The following is a 22,365-nucleotide window of genomic DNA, read 5'->3' on the forward strand; positions in this document are numbered from 1 at the left end:
AGGTTGCAAGGAGCAGGGTCCTGCACATGGCTGTAATTAAAGACTATGTATGAAGAAGAGCATTTCCTGGGCAGAACTATGGCCTTAGGGCAGTAGGGATTGATCTCCAAGGGCACTTAGGCCTCCCAAGTGTGGAGAGGGAGAGAGTGACTGCCCCACTGGTGCAACAGAAGCAAGCTGGGAGGCTGCACTGCAAGCACTGTGCTGTCAGTCTGTTCTCTGATGTGACACAGGAAGAGAGCTCCTGAGCTGAATGGTTAACATCTCCAGAGAAGGGGAGAGGCCTTAAAACCTGAGAGGTGTTGGTGAAAAGCAACCCTGCCACTGTGACAGCTCTGTCAGGACAGCAGGACTGCAGACGTGGAGCCCTCTAGGTCTGGTTTGGCTTCCTCTCCTTGCTAGCTTCCCCCCAGAGCTGGGGGTCCCATGATGGAGCTGCAGCAGCCAAGGCTGGGCCTGTTCTCTGGGCTCAGAGGCCAGTTGTGCCCTGGAGACTGTATCATTCTTTTGAATTATGAGATTCTCATGTATCATTTGGGGCTTTAAAAGAAAGCCTCGTGCTTGAAGGGACAAGGGCGAACCCTTACACAGGGATCCCAATGAAAGGTCTTTCACCTCACCAAAGGGCAGCTAGTAGGGGTGAGGTGACATCCTGCTCAAGGCTGATGTTCCACAGAGGGAGGGTGGCTGCCTGCCTTCCATCATTGAAGCCTGCAGACTCAAATTCCAGAGTCCTTCAAGGGAAAACTGGTTCAACATTTGAGTTACATGATGTCAGGCTGCCAGCAAGGTTCAAAGATTTCCTACTGACATATGATCTGCTAGTATAAAAAGATTTCATGCAAAATTTACATAAACCAGACTCTTTTTTGGTGTAATTAATTTTTTATATTTACTTAAAATTTATTGTTATACTATAAATTCTGAAAATTAGAACTTATGCAAGAAATTACTAGGTGAAGCATCATCCAACTCCTAAACTATCCAGGTAAAATGATAGTGTTGTAATGCTCCGATTATCCAATTTTAAAAATGAAATCTCAACAAAATTATTACATCCATATAGAAAGCTTCCATTTATTACATATAATTTCTGGTGGAAAAAAGTGCATTTGGAAGAATTTAGTTCATTTCCATTTTGGGAGACTTTTCCCTGAGTGGACATTCAGTTAGCAAAATCTTTCTGACATTAGAGCTATTTTGAATAATTCATACAGTGAATACAGCTTGTATCATTTAACCCAGCCTTAGCTGCAGAAATGGTTTATCCCAGAGCCTGACCATTTTATACTTCCCAAGTGAAAACTTATTTGCCATTCAAACCAGTACCTTTCACATGCAAATCCATTCATGGGGTGGCTGGCAATGAATGCCACTGTCTTTTGAAACTGCAAATTGGTTAAATCTTTCCCAGTTTTAGTTTATTATCTCATTAACCTTTTGGGAAAGCTTTGAGATAATCACAGATAGGAGTCATAACTTCAGCAGCTTGTTCAACCTCTCTTCTCTTTATACACTGGGTCTGTGGCTGATATACCCTATTGTTCCTGGATGAATGACTATAGAGTAGTAGTAAAAGAATAATTCTAACAGAAGAATTATAGGAAACAACTTCTGAAGTGACTTAACTGCCTATAGATTTGATGAAATTCACCACCTAGGCCTCAGGCACACTGCAGTGAAGCCCTGTCCAGCCTCTCCCCCAACTCTTTTCAGCCTTCCTGCATTCCAAAGACTGCCTGGATCCTGGTGTTTTGCAGCCAGCCCTGTGTTATTCTTTGTTTTTTGCCAGATCCTCTCCTTGCTCTTGTCACTCTCTTTGGTGTCACTTCTGGCGTCTTGTCTTTTCTGAAGAAAAGAAGGTTTAAATTGTTTTTAAGAAGACTAGTCCTGTATTCATTCACAGCCCTTGGGGCTTAACCTGGCAGCTAAAATAAAAATAAGAGGTGTGATCATGTCGTTAAAGCCAGTGCTTCAACTGTCGCTACACTGGGAGATTGACTTAAGCTGACAGGTGTTAACACTATTATGGTTTCACCCAATTTTTCTCACCCTGGTAATGTGTCTTGTAATATGATTTCCTGACAATAAGTTTGTATTTATTCTACATATAGTTGTTCAGCATATTTTTCTATGCAATGTATTAGTGTTGAAGCTGTGAAAGCCAACACATGTCGCAGTGAGGAAGGCTCAGGACAGCTCAATATGCATCAGACATTTAAGCACAACAAGTAATAAGCTCATGCATATTCTGTAAGCTAAGCAGTCTATTGGCTATTCTTACTTCCTCATTCCTTACAACTTACATCTCCTTTTTCTCATGTCTCTCCCTCAGCTACAGCATCTTGTTGTCATAATACAGCTATACTCAAGGCCACAGCGTCCTCGCAGGTGCAGGACCTCAGATTAGCTGGGTCTGGTACTTTTCCAATTCTCAGCTATCCAGAGCATGTCTACGTGGCCTTTGTCATGTGACCATCATCTTTCCACAAACACAGATTTGTCCAGCAAACATATGCACTGGACTCCTTATTTTGCAATTGTCTACAATCGATGATGAGCGTGTCTGTCTTAGGTTACAATGTAGGATGTAATCAAAAGTATATATTCTATTACCATCTTCATAAACTGTTAAAAACAGGCAGTGTTCTTTATGTTTCATGACTCAGCCTGATACCCCCCTGGGATATCTTCTGCCAATGGGCCATTAAGACTCACTGCATGACTCATAAATTACATCATCTCACTGTGCAATGCTCCACCCATGGGGAGGAACCAAGCTATGGAGGGGCTTGACAGCTAGCCTGCAAGCAAAGCTGAGTTAATAGAAGAAATAACAATTGATGATTTTCAAGAGTGTCTATAGCAAAGAAGAAGACAAGGCCATTAGCATGGAAACAGATTAGAAAAGATACATGAAAATTTTTGTAAGCTAGACTATGTGCATAAGCAGATGTGTATACATATCTTATTAAATTTCTGTAAAAGTTTTACCAATTATATTGATGTTAATTGCTTTGCACCAATGTATATAATAAGTTATTGTGATGTAGTTAATGACTTAAGAGCACGCTTTGTTAAGAGTATATAAGCTAGAGAACACGCAAAATAAAAAACTTTTTTCTTCTTAGACCCTAATCACATATGTATGTCACGTCCAGTCTAACAGTAACATTTGGTGACCCCGATGTGATGGAACTGCCGGGCGAGGGGCAGTGAGGCCGGAGCCCAGCAAAGCTGAGAGCAGCGGGGTGCAGCTGCCAGTCCAGACCTAATTTTGACAACTGGAAAAAAAGTGAGCCGCTGGGAACAATAAGAAATAATTTAACAAGCGAATAACAGATTGCTTTATCTACGTGGAAAACTTTGTTAAAAAGGAGTTAAAACAACGAACTAAGCTCTGTGTAGTATTTTAAAATGGGCAAAGTCTCAAAATTTTAAGATTGATGTAACTACTGCTTTTTGTGTTAGACTTGGAAAGAAGTTAGAAAAACACTCTAAGAAGTAATTCAGAATGAAGATAAAGCAGCTACCGATTTATCTCCTACTTGGAAGTTACTTTATAACACCTTTGTCATGGTCTGAGCCTGGCGAAATGCCAGTGCTTCCATGAGAAAACCTCTTTTCCTGGTATCTGCTGTGAGATGTGATCAGAGACAGAGCAGAGCAGGCTCTAACTTATAATTGAAAGGAGAAAACTTTATTAACATAAAACTACAGGGAAAAAACACACAGAACACAGGATGAAAACCTTCCAAATTTCCTCCTCCTCCCCCCACCAAATTTCCTAATTCCGTTACCACCCTTTGGATAATCAATTCTCAGTTCTTTGAGAAGAGAGGAGTCCCTCTTGCACTACAGACTTCACCCAGGAAACAGTCGAAACTTCTCATGTTTCTCTGTCACGTGTGGCACCGCCTAGAGAACATTTTGCCATCGTGACCTCTTCCTTCCATGTCCAGTGCTCTCACCACTGCACATGGACCAGAGCTGCTTCTAGGGTTTTTTCCCTTTAAGGATGCTTTGTCCAGTTCCAAAAAAGAGCACAGTCCCTCTCCTTTTGGGACACCTGTCCCCCCCATGTTTCACCCCCTGGGGCTGAGGGGTCTCTCGAACAGAGATCATCTTCCTCTTCTTCTTCATCAAAGACGGAGGGCACCACCACCACCCTCCTCACCCATCGTCTCTGTTCACACACCTTCACATCACCGCACTCTCCTGGCTCTGAGCCCTTGCCTCCCCCTAGAATGCAGTCTCTGTGTCACAGGAACTCAAGGGTTCTGTCCATAGCTATCCAAGAAAAGTCCAGCCAAAAGCCACTCCATCATCTCCTCCCACCTAGAATTCTTCTCAACTTTTCTCAATCTCACCAACTCCAGGAGGAATCAGCATTTGCAAGGTTTCCATCGTCCCAAGAAGGGTTAAAAGTCCCAGGCTCTGCCGATTTGGTTCATGAACTCCCATGGCTGGCTGCCCTGCTGGGCACCCCCCCCCTTCTCCTTCATTCCAGCCGCGCTATCACAAGCACAGTCTGCTCCCTCTCTCTCCCTCCGGGGGGGGGGAATGGGGGATGGCTGCCCGAAGCCCTCGCAGTTCAATGCTCCTCCACCCTTCGGCCCAGGCCTGGCCTACCTCCCTCCGGCCACATGGCTCCCCTCCCCCCTGCCCAGCTAGGAGCTGGACAGGGGAGAGGTCTCCTCTGGTCCAGGACCGGAACTCAAAAGGAACTTCCAGTGGGAGTTCACAGCTTTTAACCCCCTGTGTTCTCAGAGGCGTATCCATGCCCTCAGTGGACAAACCAGGTGCCAATATTAAAATCTGGACACCGATTGGCGTGACCACACCATCCCAAAAAAAACCATTTCCCCTCAAACCACGACACCTTAAAAGAGTAAAAAGCAGAGCAAGATAAAAAAGACTTAGAAGAAGTAGAAAAAGAATCGGAAGAAGAACTCAAAGTTGCTGAAGAGCAGCAGAAGAAAGAAGCTCAGCCTGAGAGTTCTGCTGGAATTTTTTCTGCAGAGACTGTTGCTAAGTCTGTTGCTATGAGAAATGAACGAGTTGATAAGGCTTCCTCATATTTGTCTGCAAAAAGCTTTAAATCCACGTATCCCTCTCCCGTACAGCAACTAGCTGAACTTCATAGTAAATCTAACTCTGAGTCTTCAGCACAGCGTCTGGCTAAGATGACCTTAAAAAAGAAATAAATTGAACCATCCGTTCCTTTGCTTGCTCCTAATTCTGAACTGCACAAACACATGAAAGTATTAACCCTTTCTCCTCCTTTGTCTTCTGATTCTGATAGTGACAATGAAGAAATTACAGAGACTAAAAAGTCTGAATTAATGTATACTTCTATTTGCTGTAAAACTAGTAATAGAGATAAGCTTAGTAAAACTGGTAATAAAAATAAGCTAAGTGTTTCAAAAAATCTGCCTTCTGATAATGTTATTGTAACTGTTCATCGGTCTTTCTGCTGTTAAGAATATGTTAAAAAGAAAGCAGTTGAGACAAGAGACTGAGATTTAGTAGAAAAAATAAGCCCACCAAAGAGCTCAGAGGCTGTTGATATACATGTTGCTAATAGTAAAATGGCTTTTCCTGTGTTTAAAGCAGTTCCTAATTCAAGACAAAATGATAGTCACGAGGTTTTTGCATGGAAGGTTGTGCAGGATCTTCAGTCTAAAGTAGCTAAATTTAATATTAATTCTGCTGAAGTAATGCAATTAATTTGTATTACTAATACAGATTTGCTGTCTCCTTATGCTATTGTGCATTTAACTACAGTTTTGTTTCAACCAGTGCAGTATAAAGTATTCAAAAACAATTGGAAGCAATTAGCCAAGCAAACAGCTTTAAATAATATGCAACTACCTCAGCAGGACCCTCATCACGCTGTAAGAGTTGATATTTTGCTTAGTCAAGAGCCTTTTTCTAATCCAGATTTACAGGCACAGTGAGATCCCCTGGTTTTAACACAGGCTCAACAATTAAGTATAAGTGCTATAACTAAAACACTGGAAATGGCAGCTCCAAAACCAAGATATGTCACTATAAGACAAGGCTCTTAAAGAGCCTTTTCTGCAATTTGTAGAAAAAATTGCTGCAGCAATTGAAAAACAAATAGAAGAAGAAAATTTAAAAGAAATTTTATGTAAGCAATTAGCCAGAGAAAACGTGAACGAAGATTGCCAAAAAATTATTGAAGCGCTGCCAAGAAATCCCTCTGTCCCTGAGATGGTTACAGCATGTTCAAAAGTTGGCACAGATCAACATAAAATGACTGCATTAGCAGCAGCTCTAAGGCCTTCACCAAAATGCTTTTCTTGCAGGAAACAAAGTCATTTACAATCACAGTGTCCTAAAAATGTTGAACAGAAAGTGAAGTCTAAAATGAATCTTACTTGTAATAGATGTAGTAAAAATGGTCACTTTGCCAAACAATGTCAATCAAAATATCATGCAAATAGACAATTGTTACAAAGAAATGAGAAAAAGGACACGAAGAAGCATGTGTAGACACAAATTCTTCAGCAACCACAGGCCCTCCCAACACTGCAAAGATATCCATTTGTGAACAGTACTCAAAGGCAACAATTAGCTCAGCAAAGATTGATATACCCACCTCAAACACAGTAACTATTAATATTCATTATGTTGTTAAAGTACCTTTGCAAGCATGAAGACCTATTAGTAAAGGTCTCAGTGCTCTTTTAATTAGAAGACCTAGTGCTACTTTAATAGAGCTTAATGTTGAAGTAATTGATGCTGATTACACAAGACAAATTTGTGCTATGATTTCAACTAATTATCCACCAGTTACTATACCTAAAAAGACTTGTCTTGCTCAAATTGTTCCTCTTTTGAGTTGTGTTCCCAAAACAAAAAATCAGCTACTTTCCACTAGAAGCTTCAGATTTACTGAGACGCCTCAAGTTTGCTGGGCACAGCAAGTGACAGCTCAGCGACCTACACTGACGTGCACCTTGACTTCTGAGAATGCAAGACCTCGGCAAATAAAATTGAATAGCCTGCTCGATACGAGAGCTGATATTACGACTGTGTCTTTAACTCGTGGCCACCCCAGTGGCCAGTGCAAACAAGTGATACTGAAGTAGCTGAGCTAGAAAGCACCACAGTAAGTAAAATTTCACTTAACAATATTTTGATCACACATCCTGAAAGGCAGACAGCAACTGTAAGGCCATATATTACCTGTGCTCCTTTGAATCTATGAGGTCAAAATTACCTTAGTCAATGAAGAGTAAAAATTATCACAGATTTTTAACAAAGTTCACTTTGAACTGATTGCTGAAATTATTATTAAAGCTCTGAAACAATGTCTTGAATTATTAGGCTGAGATCCTGAAAAAAATTGTTTTGCCTGTCCAGAATTAGTATTTTGAGTGGTGTCTTGCCAACAATTATCAGTTGCAAGCAGCTATAGCTGCTTTCATGAAGCAAGTGTCTTATCATTTACCAAGTCACCCCTTGTTCAAATTTTTTCAAGAAGTACCTGTTAGTCAGAAACAATTGAGCATAGAAAGTCCTGTTGATGGACCAACTGTTTTTACAGATCGTTCTAGAAAAACAAGAAAAGCTGCAGTACTTGGAAAGTCAATAATGATTGGCAACATGTGATCAAATTTCTAACAAGATCACCTCAAATTGTTGAATTGCAAGCCACGACTACAGCTTTTCAATTGTTCCCTCAAGCTGTGAACATTGTCACAGATCCTGCTTATGTGGCAAATCTGACCAAAAAATTAAATAAAGTTGTTTTATCTGAAACTGATCATCGTCCTTTATTTGAGGTGTTGTTAGAATTGTAGAATACAATCCAAGAATGCACTGAACCATATTTTGTACTGCACATTCGCAGTCACACTTCTTTACCAGGATTTTTCACTGAAGGGAACGCTGTAGCTGATGCTCTTGTTGCCAATGCTGTTTAACAGTTCCTCTTTGTAGGCAACAAGCAATTTCTCTCATCAATTTTATCATCAAGGAGCTCAAGCTCTGCAGTTGCAATTTGGCCTTAGCAGCAATGATGCCTGCCCAATTGTTGCTGCATGCCCTGATTGTCAAGGGTCGCATGTTCCTGTATATTATGGAACAAATCCCAGAGGGTTGCAAGCTTTGCAACTCTGGCAGACAGACATTACTCGAATTGCTGATTTTAGGAGATTGAAACATGTACATGTGTCAATTGATATCTTTTCTCATGCTATTGTAGCAACTGCACATTCAAATGAAAGAGCTGTAGATGTTATTCATCGCTTTCAAAAAGCTTTCTCTATTTTAAGAGTGCCTCAACAAATGAGGACTGATAATAGATCTAGTTATGTTTTTCAGAAAACAAAGCATTTTTTTGCTGCTTGAAGTGTTGTACATGGTACAGGTATTCCTCATTCTTCCACTAGACAAGCTATTGTTGAACTTGCTCATAGCACATCGAAGCATTAGCTTCAAAAACAAAAAGGGGGAATGCAGGGAGAACCCCCCAGGCACTACTGAACAAAGCAGTTTATGTGCTGAATTTTTTATCCTACAGGGAGACAACTTTACCTCCTTTGTTTTCTCATTTTTCCTCTTAAATTTCAAAAAAATCCGAGTTGCAGAAGCCTGTCTGGGTGCAAGTGAGAGATCTGATTAGTGGTCAATGGAGTGGTCCTGTAGATTTATTAACCTGGGGCAAGGGATATGCTTGTGTCTCTACAGAAAATGGACCACGCTGGATACCTGCTCGTTGTATTAAGCCTTATCTGGAGCGCACCGGAGGGAACAGGATGGAAGATTCCACCGCAACCGGAGAAGATCGTGTGGGTGACACTGGCTGAGGCTACACATCAGGACACGCTGTGCCTGTCAGTTTCCAGTCCTGAGAATCCATTCTCTACGTGTCTTGTTGGTGTACCTCTTGATAACTGGCCTTGTCCCTCACAAGCTTTTAACTGTAAACCACTAAATCCGGTATACAATGTAAATTTCTGGGATAGTATCTATGTACACTTGCCTCAGGTTTCCATTGAGCCATAGGAGCTAGAATCGCTGGGATCTTTGCAAATGGATGCTTGTGTAATGTTTGGTTACAAAGGGAAAGACAGGACACCAGGGGGGTAGTCTCAGGATGTAAATGCAACTCTAGACATTTACAGAAATGCAAGCTTGTGGTGTAACTACACCTTACGTCATGTCTCACTTGCCTTTGATGTGTCCTTGCAGGTACCGAGAGGTGTGTTTATAATCTGTAGTAATCGTACTTAGGTTGGTATTCGGAAAAAGATAAGAAGTGGTCCCTACAGTTTAGAGCAGTTGACTCTATTGACACCCAACATAACAATGATGCATCAAAAATCAAGAAGCAAGTGATCGCTTCGACATAAATTTGCTTCTCAATGCTGAGATAAGGTAGCTTTTTAAAGACCTAGTTCTATTGCTTCTACATCAATTTTTGCACCTGGAGTAGCTTTAGCACATGTTCTATCTGCCTTAAATAAGCTTGGTTGTTGGCTTGCTAAGCAAAGCAATGACACATCTGTAGGTTTAAGTTACTGCTAGATGTAAACAGCATTACACATGCAACATTGCAAAACAGAGCAGCTATAGATTTCTTATTGTTATCTCATAGTCACGGATGCCAAAATTTTGAAGGTATGTGTTGCATGAATTTATCAAATCACAGTGAATCAATCTACAAAAGTATTGCAAACTTGAAAGAGAGTCAATAATTTATGAGTAGATAACAGATGAAGATAGCTGAACAGTTTTTTCAAGGGCTGAGGAATCACTAAGTTGCTAAAGACCTTGTTGAAGACTAGGTTGTTAATTTTGTGTTTGTCTATGTTTGTCACTCAAATACAAAAAGGGGGGAAGTATGGAGGGGCTTGACAGCTGGCCCGCAAGCAAAGCTGAGTTAACAGAAGAAACAACAATTGATGATTTTTGAGTGTATCCATAGCACAGAAGAAAACAAGGCCGTCAGCATGGAAACAGATTAGAAAAGATACATGAAAATTTTTGTAAGCTAGACTATGTGCATAAGCAGATGTGTATACATATCTTATTAAATTTCTGTAAAACTTTTGCCAATTATATTGACATTAATAGCTTTGCACCAATGTATATAATAAGTTATTGTGATGTAGTTAATGACTTAAGAGCACGCTTTGTTAAGAGTATATAAGCTAGAGAACACGCAAAATAAAAAACTTTTTTCTTCTTAGACCCTAATCACATATGTATGTCATGTCCAGTCTAACAGTAACACCAAGCATTTCTACCCGGATATAATGCGAGTTTGGAACACCATGAGGAGCCTTACCTACTGGTTTCCAAGAGGAGAAGAGCTACATAACCTCCCTGGACCTTCAGTAGAAGAGCAGACCTTTCTACAGGATCAGCACTTCAACAGAACCACATCTATCACTAAAAGAGGACTGCAGCCACTGTTTAATGGGACAGCCACCACCACCCTGACTAACACTGTGTCAGGCTGTATCCTGACTGTCAGTTTAAGTCAGTGTTTTCTACTGTTATAGGCAGTAAATGATAAAGCCAAATTAATAATAATAATATAGATTTTTTATTTTGCAACCGAGATACGGTCTCCAATAGCCATAATCAAAGGGACAGCGTCGAGCCCGGGATCAGCACTGTGTGAACCCTGATCCGACCTCTATCGCATCAGATCCCCACAGTTCAAGCATGCTGTCTCTGTAGGGTTGGTTTTGTACAGTTTTTCCCACCTGAGGCAGAGGTTCTCCTATTCTTTTTGTTGCTTTGCATATTCATGCAGTCTCCTTTCTCTGTGCAGGGCTGGACAAAGCAGTTTCTGGGAAGCGATGAATGCTGATGTTACTGATGTTGAGTTACAGGAACCTGGCATTTTGATGCACGTTCCTGATGACTCTGGCTATCTTGATTGTAGATACTTATTGAGTATTCATCACTCCAGTGGCCTATGTTTTTCGCTTTCTAATTAGGTCTTCTCCATTCGCTGCCATCTGGGGTTTTGCTATTTTGTGAGGCAATCCTTTTCCCTGAGTGTCTATGGTTTTAAACTTACAGATTTTCTCGCACAGGCACAGATTATTAACAACTTATTTCATGTATATTTTACGTAAGCACGAATTATTTCATAACATATATTACATCTACCTTTATTTTAATTTTCCTATTAAATTGTAGTTCTGACTTGAAAGCTCCCACAGGTTTGTTTTCAAACTAGTACGGTATCCTCCATAATTTCCTCAGAAAACCTGCTTTTTCTTGTAATTTAGCTTTGATGAAGGGGTAACTCAAGAAAGTTGAAGGCATAGCACCAGCATGGTGGGGTTTTTTGACCATAGGTCCTCAAAGCTTTCACAAATCTTCTCAGATGCTCCCTCAATGTCATCTCCCTCTGTTAGCAAGGCAGGCTAGGGAGCTGCCCTCTCTGATGACATTTGTCCCAGAGATCCCTATACAAACTCTAGCATGCACCAAGAGCCTGTGGAAGGCACCCAAAACTCAGAGATACAAATACACAGTGTGCTATCTACCAGGCTTACCTGGTTGTTCCTTCCTTACTCCTCTTTGGACATACCAACAGGTTGCAGTTCTCTGATCCTACATACTGAGAAACCATTAGGCAGTGAGGAGAAAGGTCTGTGGATGGCTCCCATGTCATAGAACATAGCTGCAAGTTAGAAGTGAGCTCCTGCTCTGATCTTTGTGAGATAAGGTATCCATACAACTCCCAACATAGCCTTAAGAAGCTGCTGGGCTGTTTGTGGGGCAATCTCATTTCTCTCCTTCCTTCCTGCAGGCAAGTAGGAGTCACCCCAAACCCCACATTCTCTCATGAGTGGTGGTGGCCCAAAGGAGACAAAGACTTTTCATACCTCACCCCAGAGGATGACATTGAAGATCATCTGGATGATCACATAGGACCAGAAAATGTGTAACAACTGCAGGATCACCAGGAAAGCATTTATGAGACAGCTTATGGGGAACAACCAAACTTTTGCAATGAAATAATAATATACACTGTGGAAAAGAGAGGGAGAGGCAAATCAAAAGACACAAGACTAAAGAAGGTTAAGTATGTTCAGACTTACAAGGATCAGGTGTCTTTCTGCAGAATGTCTTGGCTGAGGTGTTCCCAGGGCAGAGCTGAGCTGAACCAGGATGGCGCCACCAGGCTTCACGTTGTGCCCAGCTCTCACAAAGCAAGTCCCAGAGGACCTGCTGAAGCTCTGTATGAAAATCGCCAACAATGCAATAAGCTTTGCAGACAGGTCAGTTATCAGACACCTGCAATGCTCCCTTAGAAGAGACAGGAACTGGCAACATTTCTCCTGAAATAAATCTTAAGAGGAACAATGGGCAAAAGTGAAAGCATAAGGGGACCTCACTTAAATAAAAAGATAATGGCTTTTTAAAATGAAGTTAGGGAAGAGTTAAGGATGCAGATGATCAGCTGGGCATGGCATTATTTTTAGCAAAAGTCACAGAAAGTCACTGTTCTCAGTGATGAGAACAGAAAAGAGGACAGCACTGGTTTGGAAATGGAAAGCAGACAGGACAGAGAGCAGTTCAGCACAGGAGAGAAATGATGAGTTGCTAGTATGTGTCTTCCTCCACAAGTTACCTATGACATGAATATATTGTATGCCTGCAAACCTTGTTGGACACAGCATGCATTTGCTCTGCACTTGTCTTCCTTGACCTCTGCTGCTTGCTGTTGGTGCTGAGATGTGCTGATCTTAGTCTGATCCAGGACACCTGTTACCTTCTTTGTCCTTTTGTTATGGTACAGCAGGTTGGGATTCTGGGACTTCACACTTAGTAGTGGAGATAACTGAAGTTGTGCTTGTTCTCAGGAAAGTTGCCTCAAGCTTTTACTGCTTTTGTCTCTAAGGTAGACATATGACCACCAGAATGTGGGACTTGTCATGCAAAGTCAGCTTCATAGGCATCCAGACTAAATGGCAACATAACAAAAGTTCAACACTCAGCATCTTCAGTATACAGCAAGGGCAGGGACAAAGGACAGCAACAGAGACTTACCCCTTTGTGTGTGCATAGCATGTCCTATTTTTAAAATTCTTCTTGGTGTAACAAATGAAATGTTTGGTTTGAAAAAAACCAGACAGATTAGACTATAATGCTAGTGTTGTGGAATAAGTTTATGGGAAGTTAGTCACTATCAGCTTTTCCAGGCAACTTGGCAAAAGTAAATAAAATAGAACAACTTCAGCCCAGTTAAAGGATGGAAGGGCTGCCAGATATGTGTATGCAAAAGCGGTTCTCCAAGGCTGGTACCTGTGTGTGACTTCTGGAGGAATCATTGCAGATGCCCCTCCAGCATATGCTGAATCCCTTGTGATTTTCTTGTTTTATTTCAGATACGTGGTGGGTAACTTTAAATTTACTGTGCTGGTTTTTCTACACTAATTGTTTCTTAGTAGACCTTGAGCTTTAAGGCTTTTTTAGTCTGCTAAGAATTTCTTGAGAAATTCTAACCAGTATGGTTTGCACCTTCTCTCTGTCATAGGAACCAGTGTTTATAACATTAGGAGTGGGAAAAGAGGGGAAAAGGCTGTGGCTTTAGAATAATTAGTAGAATTAATTCACTAATATAGTTAAAACTCTATGGCTTTTTTTTTTTCTCTGTGGGTTCTTCTGTTCCAGTTGAATTAATTTTAGAACTTGGAGTGTTCTATTCTCTGCCTTTCCTCCCTCAGCATGGAGGGTCACCTCTCCAGAAACTCTAACAACGCATAACACCCACATGCAGAGGACAGCAAAATGTTATTCACATTAATGGGAAAATGACAAGCTGGGAGATGATGAAAACCACAGCAAAAACACTGAATACTGCTTCACAGACCCACTTCTATTTCAGGTAGTGGAGTATCTTGGCAAGCTGTAGAGAAAAAAATTTCTGCATGTCCCTTGTACCCGTGTTCTTCATCTAGGGGCTGAGGAATTTCCCACATCTTGCAAGGATGACCAGGCTTGTAGGGATGTGTCCTAGTCTCTTTGCATCCAATTACCTTTCCCCAAGAGCAGTAGAACAACTACTTCTTAAATGCTCTGTCACCAACTTACATGTGTCCCTCTCATGGGCACTGCATAGACATGTGTCATGTGTAGCGATGTGCACAGCTGCCAGTGCTGCCCACAGGCATGAGCACAAGCCTGCAACTGGGAGAGTGACTTTTTACACAGGCAACAGTTTTAAAGTAGGAGAGATTTAAATTAGATGTTAGGAAGAAATTTTATTTACTCAAAGGGTGGTGAGGGCCTGGCACAGGTTGGCCAGAGAAGCTGAGGTTGCCCCATCCTTGGGGTAGGTTGAATAGGTCTTGGAGAAATCTGATCTAGTGGAAAGTATCCCTGCCCATGGCAGGGGGTTGGAATGACCATTCTGTGATTCCATGATTTCCAGGTGAGGGTAACACCCCTCTAAAATATAATCAGAGGCATCATGGACCAGCATGACTATCATCCGAAACCGTATCATATTGGCACAGTAGGTGATAAAGATCAGAGTGACGGTGGTGATGCAGTGGACAATTGGTTCCCTCAAGTCCTGTCATGAGAAGAAAGATTGTCAGTCTTACCTTGCCCTGGCAGCATCTAATCCTGCACACTGCTGCCTCACTAGGATATGTCAAACATCTCCACAAATCATCAGTGCTCTCCACCACACTACAGCTCTCTGAGGTCCTGCACAATCTCAAGAAGAGAATTTTGTCCTTTATGCCCAGTTTATGGAAACCCAGATAAATACCCATGAGACATATGTAGGTGCAAACATGCTGGAAGTTGGATTTTTATAAGTTTTCATTAATTGATCTGCCCTTCCAAAATTGCTCTCTTAATACGCCATATTTTCTTCCAGATGCCTCCTCTGTGTATTGAAGGCCTTTTGTAATGGCAGTAGATTGCCCCTGGCCTGGGGCAAGCCCCATCCATGGGTTCTAATGGAGGAGCTCTTCAATTGCCTGTGCTTCTTCAGTTGACCGTGCTGCAAAAGTCACGCATACATTTACAAGACCCTCATCAGGGCAGGCCAGGTCCCTCCCATCAGGGGGACACAGCCCTCTGGTGCAGGTGGCACCGGAGAGCTGGGAAAGGCTGTGATGCCACGTTTACCCAGTGGCTGTCCCTTGACCAGCCCTGGGGCCCCCAGCACTTCCCCAGCCGAGCAGACAGGAAGGCCATGCCACACATGAGCAGGGCCCAGTGCAGGGTGCAGCAGTGGGGTCTGAGAGCTGAAGGGGTTCACATGCACGAGGGGCTTCACAGCAGCACTTGTGCCTTCTCCTCGCACCCCCAGGGAGCTGACAGTGGGGTGGGGGCAAAGGGGGCTGACTGAACCATCTGGTTGTGGCTGCACTGTGGTCAATCGCCTTCCTCTTCACATCAAAGGCCAGGGTGGCCATCAGTGAGCAGTAGGAGAGCTCCAGGAGGTAGAACCAGCCCAATATGGGTGGCAGAGGCTGTAAGACAAGTGACAGCCCTGCTTAGCCATGGGTTCAGGAGAGGCGAAGAGTCTTCCCCTTCATTCAACCCATGTTTGGGACAGCAGGTGTTAGTCATGCCTAAATTTTCCTGTTCCCTCTGACTGAACTGTTTGCTGATGGACTGACAAGTCCAAAGCCAGGACTAACCCTGGTTTGTCTGCAACGGGACTGAGAGCAGCTGGGGTGTCCCCTCTTCAGAGGTTCAGACACCTCATCTCTATCCCTGCTTTGAGGTGTCAGAAGTCCTGACCACCTTTTGTGGTCACAGACAGCCACTTCCAAACAGACTTGGGTGACAGAGAAAGTAAGAAGAGGTGCCTGCTCTAAGCAGAGCTCTCCATGGGCTGTCACGTGGGAGCGCATGTGAGGAGCTCATCAAGCAGGTGTCAAACTGTTTTCATAATGCATAATGTGAGGATGAAAGACCAGAGGGGTGTTGAAATAAGACAGGTAGATATAATGAGTTATAAGTATAAAGCTTTTTGTCATAAGTAGGTGCTGTCTCCATACTTGAAGGTTTTCAAAGCTAAACTGGAAAAGACCAAAGGTAACCTGGTCTGATCTCAGAGCTAAGTGCTGCAAGCAGGAGGTTGGACAAGAATCTTTGTTATCTCTCTTCCAATATGAATTATCTTTTGATTCCATGTATTTGCTGCTCACCTGTTGTGGAAATTTCAACCAGCACATGGTGTGGCCCCAAAACCAGGGTTTCTGTGCATAGAGAAGGCAGCAGTAAGAACCCAGCATCTTTTAATGACACCTAAAGACCATGGGAAGAGGTATTGCAAGAACTCAGTGTGCCCATGCTAGATCCAATCTAGCTCTGAGCTTTGGAGAAACTGGTTGGCAAAATGCATTTATCATTAATGAATGTACAAGATGTCACAGGGAGGGTCTTTGGAGCAGTGGTCAGCAGCCACAGTCAGGACAGGGTCTGCTCCTGTCTGAGATGCAGGAGCTGGGTGTGGGTATCTGTGGGGAGCATTTATACCAGGATCCAAGACAAGAACAGCAGAGTGACATCACTGACACCTAGTCAGCTCCACCCAGGGAAAAGGGAACTTGTGAATCAGGATTGGGGATGATTCTGCTCCATACCCCGAACTTGTCCTTCTCTGGCTTTGCACCCACAGTCATGACCGCACATCATCTTTAGATGGGCTCTTTAAAGTGGCCTAGGACCTTCAGCCTCATTTGCAATGAACAAAGAGCTTTTGAAAGGTGTCACTTCACAGCATGACCCTGCTCACATGCTTACATCATACAGAAGAGGCAGTCCAGAGAAGAATGAGGTGGAATAAAATGTAAGTCTCCAACTAAAACAGAAAACAAAGAATTAAGACCTCCTCCAGAGTTGAAATAGCTCCCCAGGCTGTTCCCAGGATGCCCACAGGGGAACCTGTGCTTGTTTGGACAGAGATTTGCAGAATCTCATCTCTGCTGGCACATGGAAGCATGTGCTATAAGGCTTCATGGTATCCACTGCCCAGCCAGGCTCTGCTGAGATCCATGCTTTGCCCAGATTCCTTGGGCATTCCATCAGGGCTAAAGAGGATGCAGTAAGGCTACCAAGATGACTCTCTCTGTCTCCTTTTGTTGTGTGGATGTTTGTAGATCACCTATCAAATGCTTATACACCCCCGACAATGGAAGGCACCCAGTTTTTCTCGGTGATGGCACAGGAATACTGGGGGATTTATTGCTTTCTTCAGAAATGCTGCAGTAGGAAGCACTGCACAAGCTTCCAGGTGAAGAATATATGTTTTTAAACATAATAACACGATTCAAGCACAGAATTATTTCATTTTCAGAGGGGGAAGAGGAGTAGATCTCATACCTGATGGGGGTCTTTATGTACATATAGCATTAAACCCCAAGCTGAGAACCAGAGGTAACTTGAATCTCTTGATCAAGACAGTTGCTGACTCCTCTCTCCACCATGACTCCATGTATTACTAAGATTTGCAGGAAGATTTAATATGAGAGAGCAAAGAACTTGGGAAAAGGAAAGTTGTCAAGATTTTGGCGCTTTCTTGTGTTGCTCAGTTTTAACCTCCCTCTTTCATGGCTTGAACTGCCTCCTAACTGCACTTCATGGATTCATTTTCTGCCCAACCATCCATGCTGACAATATCTTAAAATTTTAATTTTACATCAAGATCACCTTTGAAATTAAGTTTAACACATTTTACAGGCAGCTTTTGTGTTCAAAATGCCTCTGAGTGATTTTGAGATTTAAACCTGTTTCTCCATCAAGGCCAGTACACTCTCTTGAGGCAATTTTAACTTTTCAAAGGTAAAAATGGGAAGGGAGGGAGGGAGGGAGGGAGGGAGGGAGGGAGGGAGAGAGCTGGCAGTGCTGCAGCGTGGCTCTGTGTGCAGTAAGGGGACCTGGCCTCAGGGGACAGAGACTCTGCTCGCAGCCACAGCAGCTCCCTGGGAGTGTTTGGGGTAAGGACAGGACAGAGGGTATTGATGATGTGCTGACCTGTTGGAGGTCTCCATCACCAAAATCTAACCCAACTACCTGGCCTCACAGAACTTCTTCATCAGTCTGGGGTGGTCCTGGGCCCACCGGTGCCTGAACCAGGTCTCCACCTTTCTGACAGGCAGGTCACTTTGCTTGGCTAGTGCAACCAGCTTCTCCTCGAAAACAGAGCAGGGAGGAAGGACTGAGCCTTTTGGAGGCTGTCATTCCCTGTGAGGGAAGAGGAGCTCTGCTCCCAGGGCCTGCTTCTGCCTGTCTACCTTTGCCCAAAGTTCACCTTTCTTTGAAAAAAATTGTATCAACTCTGTTTTTTGCATTTGTGAACTCCCAGATTGTTTTGGCCATTTTAAAACTCCAATTCAGACACATCTAAATGCAGGTTCAGAAGGAAGCACAGCCTCTCCCTGGTTAAATTTTGCCACCTGTACACAATGGGATGTAATGTCTGGCTATAAAAGTCTAAATATTTTTTTTTCATCTCTGATACAATTTTGGATTATAATTATCAGCTACTGATGGAAAACCTGAAGATAAAAGAAGTTTCAACTTGTAAAGATAAAGAAACAGACACATGGTTTACTCCATAAGGTCAGTAAACCATTTAGCTGTTGAAGTGGCAGTCACAGGCTCGAAGGCATCAATTCCATCATTCTCATTTTCTGCATGAATTCCAAATAACATGACAAGAGTTAAGGTTTTTAAACTGTGATTAAAATTAATGTAAAGATGAGCTCATGAGCATTTTATAATTAATCTGACAAAGCTTCATCATGATTACAGTAAATTATTTTTTAAAATCCATGCATCAGTGTGAGTCATGATCCAGGCCCAGATACTGGTGGTGCACAAAGCTAAATCCAGCTGGAGACTGGTGACCATTGGTTTCCCCCAGGGCTCATTTTTGGGGCCAGTCACATTTAATATTTTCATCAGTAATCTGGACGAGGCGATCAAGGACACCCTCAGTCATTTCACAGGTGACACCAAGCTGGGTGGGGTGTTGATTGGCTGGAGGGCAGGAATGCTCTGCAGAGGCAATTTGACAGGCCGGATCAATGAGCCAAGGCCAATCAGGCAAAGGGCTGGGCCCTGCCCTTGGGTCACAAGAACCTCATGGGACAATCCAGGTTTGGGGTAGAGTGGCTGGAAAGCTGGCTGGTGGAGAAGGACCTGGTGGTCCTGGTCAACAGTGGCTGAACACGAGCCTAGGTGTGCCCAGGTAGCCAAGAGGCCCAATGGTGCCTGGCCTGTACCAGCCACAGTGTGGCCGCAGGACCAGGGCAGTGACTGGGCACTGCTGAGGCATTTCAAATCCTGGGTTCAGTTTTAGGCCCCTCAGGATAAGAAAGTCACTGAAGGGCTGGAGCACATTTAGAGAAGGGAACAGAGCTGGGGAAGGGTCTGGAGCACGAGGCTGATAAGGAACAGCTGGGGGGCCTCAGCCTGGAGAAAGGGAGGCTCAGAGGAGACCTTCTCACTCTCTACAACTCCCTTGCAGAAGTAGAACAAGATGAAATGATCTCTAGTTGTGCCAGGGGAGGTTTAGATTGGAAAAATTTCAAGCCCTGGCACAGGCTGCCCAGGACAGTGGTGGAGTCCAGATTCTTGAAGAGATTTAAAACGTGTAGATGTGGTACCTGAGGACACGCTGGTGGCCTTGGCAGCACTGGGAGAATGGTTGGACTTCATAATCTCAGACAGCTTTTCCAACTTAAATGATTCTGTGATTCTGAAGGACTTGGGGTTCTGCCAAAAATAAGCAGCCTTAATAGACTCTACCCAAAGGGGTGGTGGCTGCCTTCCTGCCAGAGCCAGCAGCTGTCACATCAGCTGCTGTGTTTGACATGCAGCAGGTCAGGGGTGCTGGGATTGCAGCCCTTGAACATGTTGGAAGCTGCTGCAATATCTGCTTGTACATCTCTTCCCTGGAAGGGTGGCTAACAGCAACTGCCTGGCTTGTGAGGCTGGTTTGCCTGGCCAGGGGAAAGAGAGAATGTGTTTCTTGCCTGGGCTTTTGGGACAATGGGACACAGGGACACTCACCTTCTTTGAGCTACTGCCCAGCAGAATGTAGAAGCCTTCCAGGGTGGCATTGGTCTGAACTTTGGGCCTTTGTGTGTCGCTCATCCCAATGCCCTGCCCAAGGGCAGAGTCAAGGCTCTGAAAGAGGAAGGAGCTCTGGCAGGAGAGGACCTGTGTGCCCACACTGGCAGCCAGGGTCAGCCAACAGGAAGATGCTGCCAGTGCCATAATCTGTGCTGGATGTAGAGCCCCAGCACCAGCAGAGTGCTCTCACACCTGACCCAGGGCACAGCCCGAGGCTCCCAGTGCTGCTCCAGCACACACTCAAGACTTGGAGCCTCTGCCAGTTCAATGCTCTTCACTCACAAACACAATGGCACCAAAGCAAAGATGGGGTGGAGACAACAGTAACGATGGCTAAATAAGCAATAATTTATTTTGCTGAGACAACAGGACACAGATCATGCCTCTGTGTTGGAGTGTATGCTGGCCCTCCTTACTGTGCTCCTGAGCAGGGCAAAGGATGTCACACAACCAGTCTGCAAGTGTCTGAGTGTCCCATGGGCTCTGTGTCTAGGGTACCTGACCACTGTCTGCAGCAGGAGCCAAGGACAACACGTGGGAATATGCTGGTTCCTGTAGGAAACCCCAGCAAAGCTCTAGTGGGAGGCATTGTGTCCTAAATCATGTTGCTTCTAGGAAGCTAGCCAGGTGCAACATGCCTTCCCTTCTTTGAGGGAAGATCTGATGACCCTGGAATTAACTCTGGCTCTTCCTACAGCCCTCATCTGCCACATCTTCTTACACGGCTGTGCACTGCAGGCAGGAGCCAGCACTCGGGGCAGATGGGTCAGTGCTCCCTGGCTCGTCCAGGAGACACCCTCTGTCCCAGCTTAGGGCAGGTTTGCTGACCACAGCCTTGATACTTCATGTCCTCCCCTTTCCCCCCCTGGAGTCCTGCTGTGCCTGGTGGGAAGCATGCTGGCTGTTCTGCCCACAGGGCACACAGCCCTGCTTTAACTGACCGGCTTCCAATTTTCCGAGTGTGAGGGCTGATCTGCACCTCCCCACGTGTCAGTCTTTGTTCCTGGAAAAGGGGCTCAAAGCCCTGTCTGAATCCATCTCATGGGATGAGCAACGTGGATCTGCCTCATTTCCACACACAAGTTCTGGGGAGATGCTAGGCAGCCCTCAGGCTCCCTGGGGGTGACATGCCTGCAGCTGGGACCCTGGAGTGTATCATCACCCCTGACAGAACTGGGGTCCTCTGGTGTCAGGAGGAGAAAATGAGGCAGAGCTGGGCAAAGAGCAGTGTGAGCAAAGAGGTCCCACGGCAGCTCTAGGAGCTCTGGGGTAGGGAGCTCACATAACACCTTCAGGAGCATCCTCTAGGATCAGGCTGAACCCCGGCTCAGCTAGGGGCTCCCAGCACTGACATACCCAGTAAATCCCTTATCTGTGCTGCAAGCTGCCTTATCTGTCTTGGACTGTCTCCAGAGGGACCCACCCACAGCTAAGGTATGACTGAGAGATGGACTTGTCTTTCCATACCTACAGGTACAGGAGGGAGGGAGGGCAGGGGAAAGAGCTGCCATACCATATAAATACCATATGGTATGAAAAGCAGAGAGATTCATTATTCCTGGGGACAATCCCATGTACATGTTTGTAGGGGTCAGGAGGCCAGCAAGGATTTTTCTGGAGAAGCCCTGCAAAACACTGGTGGCAATCAGCACAGAAGAAACCAGAGGTGCTGCACTCACCTTTCAAAGATGCATTGGACAAAGATCAATAACAGGCCACCAGGGATGCAGAGCAGGAGGTGCTGAGGCTGTGGGTACTGTATGTCTGCCAACTCCTTCAAGTCTTCCCAGATAGCTCCAGGTGGCAGCCAGTGTTCATGGTGCCAGAACCCCTCTGACACTCCCATTCTGGTCAAGACGGTGGGCACAGAAACCAGAGGCTGCCTGCAGCAAGCAGGTATTAAAAGTAAGGCACAAACTCACTGCTAAATCAGGACTCCCATCTCAACAGCTCATCACTCACTGTCCCAACCTCTTGCTCAATCCCATGAGTATGTCAGACTAGTTGAAATATCATCACTTGTTTTGACCTGCCTGTGAGCTTGGAGGTCGGGTAAGATGTCCTAGTACACAAGAGTAATTTAGAGGGTGTCCAGGAGGTGGCTGATTTCAATTTCACTCTGTTTCACAGATGACACCTACCTGGTGACACTATCAGCAGAGTCATCTCTCTTGCCCCCTCTTTCTATCAGGCTTTTCCTTCTCAGGCTGCAAAGCCCTCATCTCTTAATCAGCTCTGACACCCAGCAGAGTG

The 22,365-nt window shown here is 44.2% G+C and overlaps 1 pseudogene; it reads right to left on the reverse strand.

Annotated features, from left to right (window-relative positions):
* Positions 1–994: 994 nt before the first annotated feature.
* LOC132339434 (ceramide synthase 4-like) lies at positions 995–21,992 on the reverse strand (annotated as a pseudogene).
* Positions 21,993–22,365: the final 373 nt, after the last annotated feature.

Source organism: Haemorhous mexicanus, chromosome 29, assembly GCF_027477595.1.
Source record: "Haemorhous mexicanus isolate bHaeMex1 chromosome 29, bHaeMex1.pri, whole genome shotgun sequence".
In the NCBI taxonomy this organism is placed as follows: Eukaryota; Metazoa; Chordata; class Aves; order Passeriformes; family Fringillidae; genus Haemorhous; species Haemorhous mexicanus.